This window comes from Gossypium hirsutum, chromosome D01 (assembly GCF_007990345.1).
Source record: "Gossypium hirsutum isolate 1008001.06 chromosome D01, Gossypium_hirsutum_v2.1, whole genome shotgun sequence".
In the NCBI taxonomy this organism is placed as follows: domain Eukaryota; kingdom Viridiplantae; phylum Streptophyta; class Magnoliopsida; order Malvales; family Malvaceae; genus Gossypium; species Gossypium hirsutum.
The window spans coordinates 44,313,338-44,328,225 of record NC_053437.1 but is presented as its reverse complement, the minus strand read 5'-3'; the positions used below and the strand labels follow the sequence as shown (position 1 = coordinate 44,328,225).

Genomic DNA, 14,888 nt, shown 5'->3' with positions numbered 1-14,888 from the left:
TCCTTCTTCGCTGTCCTCGTTGACCAAGGCTGCTATGAAAACTTAATTGCAGCTCCAAATAGCTGATGAATGCCCCTTTCCCAAGAGGAGAAATCGACAAGAGAGCAAGGGAATTTTGGAATGGAAAAGAAGAGAGAAAGTGGAGAGAAGAGAGGTAAGATGTGAATGCTTGAGGCGTGTTTTTCAAATGACAAGACTAAGGTGGTTTTTATAGCTGAGGAGGGCTGCTAAAAATAGCTAAAATTATTAGCCAAAGAGCCCTCCCTTGGTCGGCCACACATGTGGCAAGGTTGATAGTTTCAACTTTGCTAATTTAGGCTTTGGGCAAATCTATAAAGCCACCAATTGTTGAGGGGTTTGAATGCAACTTGAACAAGTCTTCAAGGGCCTCTTTCCAAGCTTAAATAATCAGCTAATAAGCTGATTTGGGTTAGCTCTTGGGACGGTTTTTGGGCCGTCCATTTCTTGGTTGGTTTAGTTCAACTGGACCACTTTTTTCATAATTAATTAATAATATAATTTATTAACCCAAATTAAATTGGATATAAATTAAAATTAATTATATTATGAATTAATACATATAATTTTGGACCGTCTTAGGCTAAAATTTAGTTCACCTCAATACTTCAAATTGCTTCTCGGTTTTACGCTTTTAGTAGTGCCTGCCGAGCCATTTTTCGCCATTTGTGCAAATCTGTTGAAAATAACCGAAATTCATCAAAATTAATTATAAAATTAACTAAAATTCAACATGTTCATATTTTAAATGCACTTTATTTATTCTGTAAAAATTAATTATTTTTTCGACAATAATTTTATCGAAATTGGATGATTTTAAGTTAAAAAAAAGGTATGTAAAAATGTGTAGATTTATGTATTTCCACACCCCCAAACTTAATTCATTGTTTGTCCCAAGTAATGCAAGAAATAAAAAGAATTACTTAGAAAACACCTTTGAAAAATTTCTTCAGAATAACATTCTTCCCAGAATTATGAATTTAATATACTTATGCTCAAAAACAAGAAATTTTATAGTTATGCTACTTAAGTATACATATCGTTCAAATTAATCTCAACAACTATTATGATAGCACAATTAGACTAAATGCTTCCTTAACAAGACATGTTAACCCTTACCAATTTGATTTTATTACCTTATTCAAGATTAAGCTGCAATCATGAAGTTTATCTTATGCCTTCATTTGTTGAACATAGCAATTTCTCTCTACTAATGTAGGTAGCATAGAAAACTTCAATCAATAGGTCTTTAAAAAGGTTATAACGTAGCTAGCCTAGAGGTAGGTAAAAGATAGATAAATTTAGGCTTTTAAACCCTAGACTCAGCTTCAATCAGACCTTTGAAATAATTTCCCTCAATACACCAACTTACTTTGCTTTCACATGCTCCTTTGTACATCTATTTTCTTTCAAGTAGATGTGCTCTTTTTTTAGCATTTTACTGTATGTACTACAATTTTTGGAGCATTTGATACTTCTTTCTACTCCCCCAGACTTATTTTTAAATAATATTCTGAATTGTACTGAGTCTAGTGTTTGGGACAATTTAAAGATAATTAAGAGAGAAATGATGGCTAAATATTGCAAGGGTTCAAATAAAATTAGGCCAGATAGTCTCAAAGTTGGGTTTCAAAGGATAAAATCTCATCAAGATTGGCTTGAAAGGCTCAAACGGTCCAAACAAGAGTTGCCTAAATCATTTTCAACATTCCATGCTTCCTAAGATTTCGCCTCAAGAAACTACTAAGTCAATTCTAAAGACTTAAACTTTCATGCATGACTACCTTTCTTAAGGAACTAAAAATTTTATGGTACGATTTGCATGCTTTATTAAAAATACATTTATATCATTATTCAACTAACATAACAATTTATTGAAATAATAGAAATTTATTTATACTGAATTTTAGCATACTTAACAAAATTTCAAATTATTGAACAAAATATATCCTAATCATAATTAAAAGAACTATTTATTCTGAGTGGAAATAATTTTAATTTTTCGGTCCCTTTACTTAAAATGAACAATGTCCTCATTGTTTAAAGTGAATAGATACTATACACAAGGTAGGATTCTAGAAAAGAGGAGGTAAGTCAATTTGATTGCTTAAGTACCAAGCTATTTCTAAATGCAATCCTGGACATGTATATATCTATTGCCACACTTTATACTTCACGACTTGTTCAATTTTATTAATGATTTCCATCTCTTGTTTTATTATGCAAAAATTCCTAATTAAATTTATCCTAAAATAACCTAAGAACAAAAATAAAATAAAGTCGAGATCCCCCCTTTATTTATTTGCAGATCCTTCCGAATTTGACTCATCTTTTGTTCCATCATTATTGTCTTTGCATCAATCGCTTCATTCTTTTTTCGATAATGGGCTCCATGGTTCAAATATGTAATCTAGAAACTCAGGAAAAAAAATAAATAGGTCATTGTAAATTTTTGTAAGAGCATTTCTTATCCAGTCATCCCTTATTTTTGAGTATTTCCAGTAAGCTTGTTGCTGCCACTGCATATGTTGCATTATGCCCATTAACTTTGACAGCTTATTTCAAAGATCTGGGTGAGGCGGTTGAGCTTTGAACATTGAAGTCTCGATATCAGGTTCAGCTTCGGGTTCCGTTAGTTCCACCTTATCAGGGACTTCAGCCGATTGCACTGGCTCGATCTCTATGGGATCTTCTTCTTCTTTTTCGGGATCCTCACTTTTTTCAACTCATTACTGTAGAACAGAGTCTCTAACTATTCGCTAGAGGTCTCAATCTGTGATTGTGCCATGGCTATAGCCTGTCTTCTTTACGTTTGCAAGAAGTTTAGCTTTCAAGCACATAATTATTATCGTAAAGGGAAAGTAAGCTGGGCCAGAACATGAACGTCTAACGACACAATTCTATATTTCCCTTAGGATGATTTTTCCCACATCAATGGTCTTCCCAGTTAAAATCGAGTATAATAAGACCATTTGCTCTAATGAGATTGTAGTCCCATGTGAGCTAGGCATAAAGCTGAATCGGATGAAGTAGAACCATTCCTTTGCGAGTGGTGTCAAATATTCTCTTCAACAAGTGTGGATTCCTTGCTTTGACATGGTCCACTTAGAACCTGGAACTTGATTCAGCGAACTGGAACTTCTGTCAACTCGCTTGAGGTTAAATTCACATAGAATTCACGTACTAACTCCTCATCCACATTAGGTCTCTTCTCACAAAACAACTCCCAATTGAGAGTTTCAGCAACTTGACGAATATGTGCCATAAAACCAATATAGTTTTTTTCTTTCAATGTGAAACCTTTCTCTGGATGCATGTTGATTCTTAAAGATACTCTCGTATCTTGCTTTGGCTTCTTCACAGTGGAACTTGTTTTGTGATTCGTCAATTTGGACAGATGCACGAGTTCTCTTGTGAGGCATGATTAACCTGATCATAAGATGGTAACAATTAGTTTCTAAAAATTTAATTAATATAAAATATTAATAATTTAATAAATATAAAAAGTAGATAATTAAATTAAAATTTAGGAGAAAAATTGGTCGTACCACCTTTTTTGTAAAAATTAATACTTAAGAAAAATAATTTTGAATCAAAAGATGGCAAATTAAAAAAAGTTGAGGGGTTTTTGGCTAAGAATGGGTGAAAGGGTGGTGTGCCACTTGGGTATGCAAGGCAGCAACGCGCAGCAGGGGATGGATGTGAGCAGTGTGCAGATAGTTGAGCAGGCCTGGTGTGGGCGAGCGCAGGGTGCTGCTGACTGATCAACTGGGCGATGCTGTGGCTAGGGAATTATTAGGAGGTTTCGGCACTTAAGGATTTTGGTGTTTTTGGAGGGAATGGTGTATGAATGAAAAAAAATAAGAATAGACGGGTGGAATTTATAGTGAAAGGAGTAGGAGCTAGAGTACAATTCTTCAAAATTCTAAGTTATAATTCTACTCAAAGTAAATAACAATTAATAATTAATATAATGCATATTAAATTATTATTTACTATAAATTTATTAAGATAAAAACTTATCAAATAAAATATGATTAAATTAAAACTAATCCTAACTCTAAATAAAGCTAATAATAATCAATATATATTATAATGGATGTAATTATATATTAATAATTATCATCTTTTTTTATTGAACTAAAAACATTTATTCTAGATGCTTTTTAAAAATATTTACAAAAAGAGGCATCTAATTTTTAATATTTACAAAAAGAGCAACCAAACTTTTAAAAATAATTCAATTAAGTTCCTAGACTTAATCAAAATTCAAAATTGAGTTGCAACATAAAACTTGGATCAAAATTGACCCTCTTATTTGAAAAATAAAAATTTATTTTTCCATTTAGGGAATAATTTATTGGGAAATTATGTTAAAATCAATTCCCAGGAAAGATTGGAGAGGACACAAGCGGTCTCGCTTAAGTTCCAATCTCCTAGACAGAATTTATTTAAACATACTAATCCCGAAAATATACTCTAAATCATTTATTCAAATAGAAGAACAAGAAAAATTAAATATTTTATAAAATGAACAAGATTTGATTCCGTTCAATTTTATCTCCCCAATAATGTTTCAAGCGTCGAGCATTAACTCGAAAATTACCTCCCTTACCTTGAAGTTCAATAACTCCGTATGGATAGACTCGATGAATCATAAATGGAGCGGACCAACATGATTTTCACTTACCTGGAATTAACCTTAATCTGGAATTGAATAACAAGACTTGCTGTAACACCCCAAACTCGACCTAGACGTTATGGCCGAATCTGGCGTGCCACATTGAAGTGTCTTTCAAAAATTAGACTTGTTGGTAAACATTCGTTTCTAAGTTTAAAAAAAACCCCTTTATTATTATTTAACAAATCATCTAGTTAAAATGTTTGCCTTGTTATCTGCTATTGTTATAATATGTTGATCTAAAATCGCGGAAGCTTTTGAAAACTCTTATGTTTAAATTTCGTGTCTTTGAAAACAGTAGTTATTTTGAAAATTTGTCTTCTACTAAATTAGCAGTTTAAAATAAGTAAGCAAAAGCCCAATTAAAAATTTAAACAAACATAAATGGCCTTATTACATAAACAAAACCCAACGCAAACTTTAAATTTAAATAAAAGCAAGTGTAGAACAACTGCAGTTGTGTGGCCACCTCCGAGTCCCTCTCAGCACCGACCCGCCTACAATTAGGGATTACCTGTACAGATTAAACAGAAGGGGTGAGTTTATGTAAACTCAGTGTGTAATCCCTTAATAAGTAAACAGTCAATTAAACAATAGATAAATACAATTTGGGCCTGAGCCCGTTACAGTAACAGTCCAGTTTAGTGTGGGCCTAAGCCTTTTCCCGTAATTGTAAACTATTGGGCTTAAGCCCGTCACAATGCCAGTAATCAGTAGGGCATTTGCCTAATTTCAGTAATAGTATCATAGGGGCCTTGGCCCAAAACAGTAACATATATCAGTCATGTAGTGATCAGTATGTAATATGCTTAATCCATGTAGTAACAGTACAAAATCATTAATCAGTGCAGATATGTAGTTAGAAATCCTACCCAATCCAGCCTCTACACACCACTCCATCCCGCCAAACACACCATGTGGGGAGAAAATCGACCCACCCAGCCAAACACACCAAGATTAGCACCGGTTGTGACACTAAACAGTATTGCAACAAAGCTGCCAGTAAAATAAATGGCATATAGCCATCAGTTGGTCTACAGTCATCTTGGGCAACTCGTGCAACCTTATCAGTAGGGTACACTTCCTCCAAATATAACAACCCATCCCCATGCAATATATCATGACATAATATCATACGTGTATGCAAAATGTCATACTCAATCATAGTCATATATATCATAGAGCAAATCAGTCATACATAACATAATGCCATAACAGTCATTTCATCTCCTAGGGGTATAACAGTCATTTTACTCTATAAGGGTATTTCAGTCATTTTACCCTATGGGGGTATTTCGGTCATTCTACCCTATGAGGTTATTTCAGTCATTTTACCCTATGGGGGTATTTCGTTCATTTTACCTTATAAGGGTATTTCAGTCATTTTACCCTATAGGGGTATTTCAGTCATTTTACGTTATAAGGGTATTTTGGTCATTTTACCTATTTTGGATTCTCAGTGTAGATATCGACCTCTCAAAAGGTCCACAGTCGCCTCGAGCGCTCAGGTAAGCTAAATGGTCATAACAGTGTAAATGGGCCTATGGCCAATTACTCGGCCCAAGTTGGCCCACACGCTCATGTGGCCCGTTCAACCCATATTTTGTCACGACTATGAGATCTACATAGCCCAGTCCAGTATTTGCCACAAATCGTAGATTTCATTCGTGTGGGGCCTATGAGCCCATTGAGCCCACACGGCCCATTTCGGCCTAACGTGGCCCATTACGGCCTAAGCCCATGCAAATGCTTATGGAGGCCTCTACAGTCTATCGCTCATGATACGTGGGTTTGGTTTACTAGACGAGCGATCGCATGCTTGTTTGGTCTCAAACGCTATATTTTCGACTTTTTGGCTTTTGCCGTTCTACAGTTACAGTGGGGAGTTTACACACCCGATTCCGCTAGTACTTAAACCACACTCCGAAAACTCCAAAACTGAAATCCATCGAAATCGCCCACCCAATTCCTTGAAGATGCACCAACCAACTCTTGGTCTCCACCTAAAAGAAGAGTCGCAAACCTTCTCGTTAAACCCCTAGTCGAATTTCACTTTAAACTTCACTTAAACCATACTTACCGATCAAGCACAACCGACTGTTGTTAGAGAAAAACCCTAGCTGAAAAGAACCGTAGAAGAAGAGTGTAAGGGAGGAGTCGATATTTCCCTTGCTCGGAGGAGAGGAAATTGAAAAGAAACACAATCAATTAAAAACCTCAAGAATACAAGTATAACCCTTCATTCAGTAACTTATAAAATGAGACAACAAAACATCTAAATCACTTACCAAAATAATGACAGAGCAGAGTGCAATATAGCAACGCAAGCGCGAACAAACCGCAAAGGGGAACCAATTACTGAAAGAGGAAAAATAGAGGAGGTGACAACGAGAAGAAGAAAAAGAAAACGATGGGAAGAGAAATGTGAAAAGCCGAAAAGGAACAAAAGATACAATAGAAATTTGCCAAGCAAAATTCGACAAAGGGAGGAGCAAAATGGCGAACGGTAGACTTGAGGGAAAAAGGAACTAATGTCAAAAATTTTGGGAACAATATGGGGAACCAATTTTTTTTTTTTTAAAAAAACACAAGAATCAAACTAAAATCAATAATAATATGATAATATGAGAATTCCCTTATTTTGCTCCTCAATCCCACGAAATACTCCCATTATCTCTTAATTTCCTCCAAAAATCACTCCAACCTTCCCACTACTCAGAAATTTAGCTGAACTCAAACTCTCACACGACGCAAGCAGCAAAATAAATCCCTTATTTGCGAAAGGATTCGAACTCAAGACCTCAAACATAACCAACACTCCACTTAACCACCAGACCAGCAGACCCATTCTGACATATTTTATCAACATTTATTTTTAAGTCTACTGGCTAGAGATACGAATTTATTCAATTAAAAACAAAAATTTTGCCCAAGCCAAGGCTTGAACCCAAGACTTCTTAGACACCCCCAAACACTCCTAAATCACTTAACCACTGAAGCAGACATTCATTTATGTCAATTCCTTGCACAACTAAATATTTATGTGCAGTCTTCTAACTGTTCCCTTGTTCAAAACCTGTTTCTTCTAGGCCCAAAATTTAGAGTGTTACACTAGCTGACCTGCTTCAAATTCTCAAACTCGAATGTGCTTCTCATGCCATTTCTTGAGTCTCTCCTTAAGTAATTTGGCATTCTCGTATAAAGACATTCAGAATTCTTCTAACTCGTTAAGTTGAAGCATCCGTTTCTCTTTGGCACTTTTAAAATCAGAGTGTTACACTAGCCTAGTAAGCTTTGTGTTCTAACTCCAAGGGTAGATGGCAGACTTTCCCAAAGACTAACCTGTAGGGTGACACCCTAAAGGTGTCTTGTATGCTGTCCTGTAAGCCCATAAAGCATCATCTAGTCTTTTGGACCAATCTCATTGGTTCGAGCAAACTACCTTATCAAGTATGCCTTCGATCTCCTTGTTTGCCAGTTCTGCTTGCCCATTCATCTGCGTATGGTAAGCCGTAGCGACCTTGTGTTTCACTCCATGTCTATCTAATAACCATTTCAACCACTTGTTTAAAAAATGGGACCCTTCATCACTGATGATGGCTATTGGGGTTCCAAACCTTGTGAGCACATGTTTCTGCAAAAACTTCATTACAACTATCGAAACCATTTTTTTTGGAAAAAACAAAAAATTAGTTGTCGACTTTAAAAAAACAAAAATTGGGAGTCGCCACCAATCTTTTGATTGGATCACCTAAAAAATAGCTTTGGTCTACGAGTTTTAGAAAAATGGATCCAGGAGTCAGTTACGTACGAGGAAGGATTAGCACCCTCGTAACGCCCAAAACTGGTACCTAGTTAATTAATTAGTGTCTTAATGTCGAAAATTTTAAAATATGATCATTAATAAAAACTTAAAAAACGTTACTTATTAAGACTCTTATCATTTCAGAGAAAGAAAATGTCTCACCAAATGCGTTAGGGCACGACATTCTAATTCCTCAAAAATGAATTAGTCCAAAATACTTGTGTAATAAAATTTAAAAGAATATTCATTTGTTTAAGATTTATAAAGAAATCGCGGCCGAATACGTTAGGGCACAATTTCTCAAAATCCTAAACTTGGAATATTTCCTTTGTTATTATTTTTTAAAAAAATCTTTGTCTCGAGAAATCAATACGTCACATCCAATACGTTAGGATACAACATATTAAATTCCCGACAACAAGCTTTTCATTTTATTTTTGATTAAAGAGCAATTCTCGATTGTTAGATTTAACGAAGAAAATTGGAACCCAATACATTAGACCTCAATTTTCTTGAAAATCCTAAATGCGAGTATTGCGTTATTTTGGAAACCTTTGAACAAAATGGTTTTAATGCTTTAATGAAACCAAATATTTTAAAAAAATGCGATGGGACATTAATGTACAACGCGAAACCATAATTAATAAGCTGAAGTATACACTAATAATCATCAATAATCATTAAATACGAATAAATAATATAATACATATGCGGACAAACAATCTCATATCACATGTAAATATTAACACCCACATTTGAATACTAATATTAAAAACCTAATATTAAAGGAAATACCAAGTGTAAAATGATACATATACATGAGACTTTGAAATAAATTATACATTGAGTTAAAAGTAAATACTACATAAAATAATAATATTTAATGAATCTTAAAGTAAGTATTGTAAAGAGAAAATCAGAATACATAAAATAATGTACATGTGAGTATATGCGTATAATAAAAATATTTATATAAAGATATTTCTATGTAAATCTAAAAAAAAACTTGAAATATAATGGATAAATTTTTTTTAAAAAAATTATAAAATAAAAATATCAAAGAATGTATACAAAATATATTAAATTTACATAAAAATATGAGAAATATGGCAAATTTAAGCAATGGTGTATAATAATTTAAAAACAACAGTACATGATAAAGATAATGATATATAATAATTTTAAAATAATTAATGTATAAAATAATTAAAAATAATACACGAAAAAAATAACCTGGAATAGATAATTTTCAAAGTGAATTAAAATAACCTATAAAAATTTAACATAATAAGTAAAAATTTTAAAATAAAACAATTTGAAAGTAAATCTTAAAATAACATATAAAAGAAATAAATTAAACTAAATAATATGTATATATATATTTTTTAAACAGACATTATATAAATAAATTTAAAATAAATAAATAAAGCAATACACAAAAAAAATTACAATGTAATTTACATTAAAGCAATTTAAAGTAAAGTTCAAGGATTAGATCAAAATTAAAACAAAGTTAAAAGGCAACAAACGGAATTGAAATAAAGAGAAGGGCCAAGGTGCAACATGCAGACAACATGAGGGATCATATCGGAAATAATCCGCCATCCCTCATCACTGCTCAGTGACATGGACTAAGATGAATAAATTCAAATTAAACAGGGTAAATTTTAAAAGAACAAAATCAAAACAATGAGATAAACCGGGGGGCCAATTACGCAAATTCCCCCTTAAAGCAAAAACACTTGAATCTAACCTACACCAAACGACGCCGTTTTTTGCTTTTATTAAAATAAAACAGGTTCTTCTTGAAAAATCATTCTGTTTCATTTTTTCCAAAAAAAAAGGCTGCTCTGCTAGGGTTTCTCTTTTAACCCCTTGAGTGCCGCCGCTTTCCTTCCCTAGACCAAAGCCCCAACTACGACGGCGATGGTGGCAAAGCGACGGCTCCGACGAAAAGGTAGGCTTTCTTTCTCTCCTACCTTTTATTTTATGCATAAGAATATAAAAAATAAAAAAAAATAAAAAACGATGAACTCCTCGACAAATGAAACAAAAAATCACCTTTGTATTCAACTTTTCTTCTTTTTTAACTCTATTTTAAATCTTTTTCTTTGTATTTCTCTCTGTGTCAAAAAAAAAGCCTTCACTTTTACAGATTTTAATTGGCTTTTTATAGCCGTATTGAAACAAGAAAATAAAGGAAAAAAATCATTCTATTATCTGCTTGATTTGCGATTTTCTGATTTTCTTGCCTATACTGCTTGTTGCCTTTTGCAGGTACATGCTTGGAGGAGCGCATGCGCGCCATTTGTGGCGGCGTGTGAGGGTGAGATTGCTGCGGCGGCTACTAGGGTTTCTACTATACCCTTTGTGTTTTTTTTGGGCAAGCAGATTAGGGTTAGCAATTTAGGCCTTATTGGGCCGAATTATTTGGGCTATGTAAATGATTTTTTAGCCATGCCAAAATTGGCCTATTACAACAACCTTAGCACCGTTTGTCGGATATGCCTCTGCCTCAACCCACTTAGACACATAGTCTACTGCTACTAATATGTACTTGTGACCAAAAGACGAAGGGAAAGGACCGAGAAAGTTTTATACCCCAAACATCGAATAATTCTACCTCAATGATGTTTGTTCAAGGCATCTCATTTTTGTTGGTGACATTGTCGACCCTTTGACATCGATCACAACTCTTTACGTAAGCATATACATCTTTGAATAGTGTTGGCCAAAAGAATTCTACTTGCATTACCTTGGCTGCAGTACATGTACCTCCGAAGTGTCCCCCACTTAGAGCTGAGTGACAATGGTATAAAATCTTATGTACTTCATCTTCTGCCATGCATCTCCTGATCATTTGATCTGCACACTTTTTAAACAAATACGGTTCTTCCCAGAAATAGTACTTCACATCGTGAAGAAACTTTTTCTTTTGATGATATGTCTTATCAATCGGCATCAAACCACAAGCTAAAAAGTTAGCAATATCAGCAAACCAAGGGGTATTCTGGACATGATTTACCTTCAGTATGTGTTCATCTGGAAACGTCTCTCGAATTGGTATAAGGGGAGAGTTCCCTTCTTACAGCTCCAATCTGAACAAGTGGTCTGCTACTTGGTTTTCCACTCCCTTTCGATCTTAAATTTCTAAATCGAACTCTTAAAGTAGAAGTGCCCATAGGATCAGTCTCGACTTAGTTTCTTTCTTGGAAAGTAAATACTTAATTGCCGAGTGGTCCATGTAAACAATCACTTTGGTACCTACAAGATAAGATCGAAACTTGTCAAAAGCAAACATAATAGCAAGTAACTCTTTTTCTGCTACCGTGTAATTCAGTTGCCTTGTTCAGCTTCCGGTAATTGATGCAAATTTTCCATCCCGTAACTGTTCTAGTCGGTATCAACTCGTTATTCTCATTTTCAATGACCGTGATACCTCTTTTCTTTGGCACGCACTAGACCAGACTTACCCATGAACTATCTGAGATGGGGTAAATTATATCCGCATCTAACCTTTTTCGCCATCTTCTAAGATAATCTTGTGCATGCATACAGATAGACTAATTCCGCGACTATCAACTATGGTCCATCCGATATCCTTCTTGAATTTTTTGAACACCAGGATGAGTTTCTCTTCTTGCTCAGTAGTTAATTCTGCTGAAACAATCACAGGCAGAATAGAAGAGTTACCTAAATAAACTTATTTCAAATGTGAGGGAAGTACCTTCAGTTCTAATTTAGGTGGCTCCTCGATTGACGCTTTTGGTTGGGCATAATCCCTTTTCTTTAAATCCAAATACTCAAATCGGGATTGCAGATTAAATCCCCTTTAATTAGCTTCTAACAAAGCAAAGTATTCATCTTCCTCTTCATAATTTGGAGGATCTGATGTCAAAATTTATTCCAATGGGTTCTCAACATAATTGAGTTCCTTCTCCAAGATTAAATCCTATAAATCGGACACTACAGAACAATCATCAATTGTGTCAGGAAATCGCATGGACTTAAAAACATTAAATGTTACCTGGTCATTCTGAACACGCATAGTAAGCTCGCCCTTCTACATATCAATAAGGGTCCTTCTGGATGCTAAAAATGGTCTTCCTAGGATGATTGGCACCTCTTTTTTGCTTCAAAGTCTAGAATCACAAAGTTAGCAGGAAAGATAAATTTGTCTACACGTACCAATACGTCCGCAATTTTTCCTTCTGGATGTGCTAAGGATCGATCTGCTAATTGAAGTGTAACCGTAGTAGGCCTAACTTCACCTATCCTCAACTTCCTAAATATTGACATAGGCATCAAGTTGATACTCGCACCCAAGTCACATAGTGACTTACCATAATATGTTGCTCCAATATTGCAAGGTATGGTAAAATATCCAGGATCTTGAAGATATACATTGCATTCCTTCATTAGGATTACCGTTTCAAATTCTCCAAGCCTTCGTTTTTTAGACAGGATATCCTTCATGAATTTGACGTAGTTCGACATTTTTTCAAGTGCTTCAACCAACGAGATGTTGATATGAAGTTGCTTGAGTATGTCTAGGAACTTCTTGAATTGAATTTCCTGCTTCTGCTTCTAAAATCTTTAAGGGTAGGGTGGTGGAGGTTTCTTTACTAGAACTGGTTGATTCGTTTTCTGTGGCAATTCTACATCTAACAGAGTTATTAGTTTATCAGAATTAGCTGGTTCAAAAGTTACCTTATCAGATTTGCAAATTTAATTTTCGGTGAAACTGGAATTTCAACACTTAGTTGAACTTTTTCTGAGTCTTGAGCGTCAGCTAGGTCCTTCTCAACTTTGACGAAACTGAGCTCTAAATTCTTTACGCTCCTCAATGTTAACGTTTTACAATGCTCATTCCCTGGATTCCTCAGATTCTCTGCATCTCTAAGTAAAGCACCTTGTGGTCGGTTTCTGAGTTTAGTTGCAAGCTGGCCCACTTGATTCTCATAATTCTTTAGAGAGGCATCATTTTTCGCCATGTATGCCTTCAATATATTCTCTAGGCTATTGCATGGTTTAGCTTGGGTTGGTTTCTGAGCTTGTTGGGAAAAACTAGGTGGCTGGGTCGATCTAGGTTGGACATAATTGTTACTAGTTCTTGCCCCTTGGTTACTTTAGGAAAAATTCGGGTGGTTTCGCCATGATGGGTTATAGAAATTGGATTGCACCCCTTGCCTTCCTCAATTTTGGCTCTAGTTACCCATGTAATACATAGATTCTTGGTTCGATGGACATTCTTCGAACAAATGTCCTTCCCCACAATAAACACAGGCTACATTTTTAAATTGATTCAGTGGCTATGCTGCAAATATATTACACCCATTAGTAGTAAGATTTTTTAACATTGAGGATATTTATGATACTTGAGATGCGAGTGAAGTAAGAGCGTCTACTTCATTATTCCAGTGAATCGTCTTCCTGAAGCTACTCGATTGGTTGACCATTAATAATTGTTACTAGCAATCCTCTCAATGATTTCATAAGCCATATTATAAGACTTAGAAAGGAGAGCACCATTAGCAGAAGTGTTCACTACCATCCTCGTGTGAGCATTAAGACCATTATAAAATGTCTCAAGTTGTATGCAATGTGGGATTCCGTGATGAGGGCAGTTCGGTAATAATTCTTTGTACCTTTGCCATGCCTCATACAATGACTCATCATCCATTTTTTGGAAAGCAGTGATCTTGTTCCTCAACTTAGCATTCTTGCTAGGTGGGAAATACTTCATAAGGAGATTTTCTGCTAACTCTTGCCATGTTGAAATTGAGTTTGGTGGTAATGAGTTCAACCAAGCTTGAGCTTTGTCCCTTAGTGAATATAGGAACAACTTCAATTGTAATGCATCTTCGGGTACTCCAGCTAACTTGAAAGAATCGCTCACCTCCATAAACAGTCTTAAGTGTAGGTGAGGCTCTTCTGTAGACATTCCACTGAATTGGCCCACTGTCTGAAGTATTTGAAACATGACTTGCTTCAACTCAAACTGTTGTGCCTCAATTTCGGGTCTCCTAATACCCGAATTAAGATCATGAAATACTAGCACAACATACTGTGTCAAAGCTCTATCCCTATCATCAACAATAAGGATAGGATTTTGAGCAAGGTTTGCTCTGTTTCCTTGATTCAGATTTTTGAAGTTCATCTCTTCAGCCCTTCTCTAACTTGCTTGTCTTCTTCGCTGTCGAAAAGTTCATTCAATCTTAGGGTCTACAGGGAATAAATCGATGATTCGGTCAATACTCATAAACACTTGAAATAATCATAGAAAAATTAACTGAGTTAAAATTTGAAGACAAAAATAAACCAAAATGCAAAACTAACAACTTCACAAATAATGACTTTTTTTAAAACACAGTCCCCAGCAAC

The 14,888-nt window shown here is 34.9% G+C and overlaps 1 non-coding gene across 1 annotated transcript; it reads left to right on the top strand.

Annotated features, from left to right (window-relative positions):
- The first annotated feature begins 14,113 nt into the window (after window positions 1-14,113).
- LOC121214305 (small nucleolar RNA R71) lies at window positions 14,114-14,220 on the top strand. Its single transcript, XR_005909889.1, has one exon. It is a non-coding gene; the product is annotated as a small nucleolar RNA R71 (small nucleolar RNA).
- The last annotated feature ends 668 nt before the right edge of the window (window positions 14,221-14,888 follow it).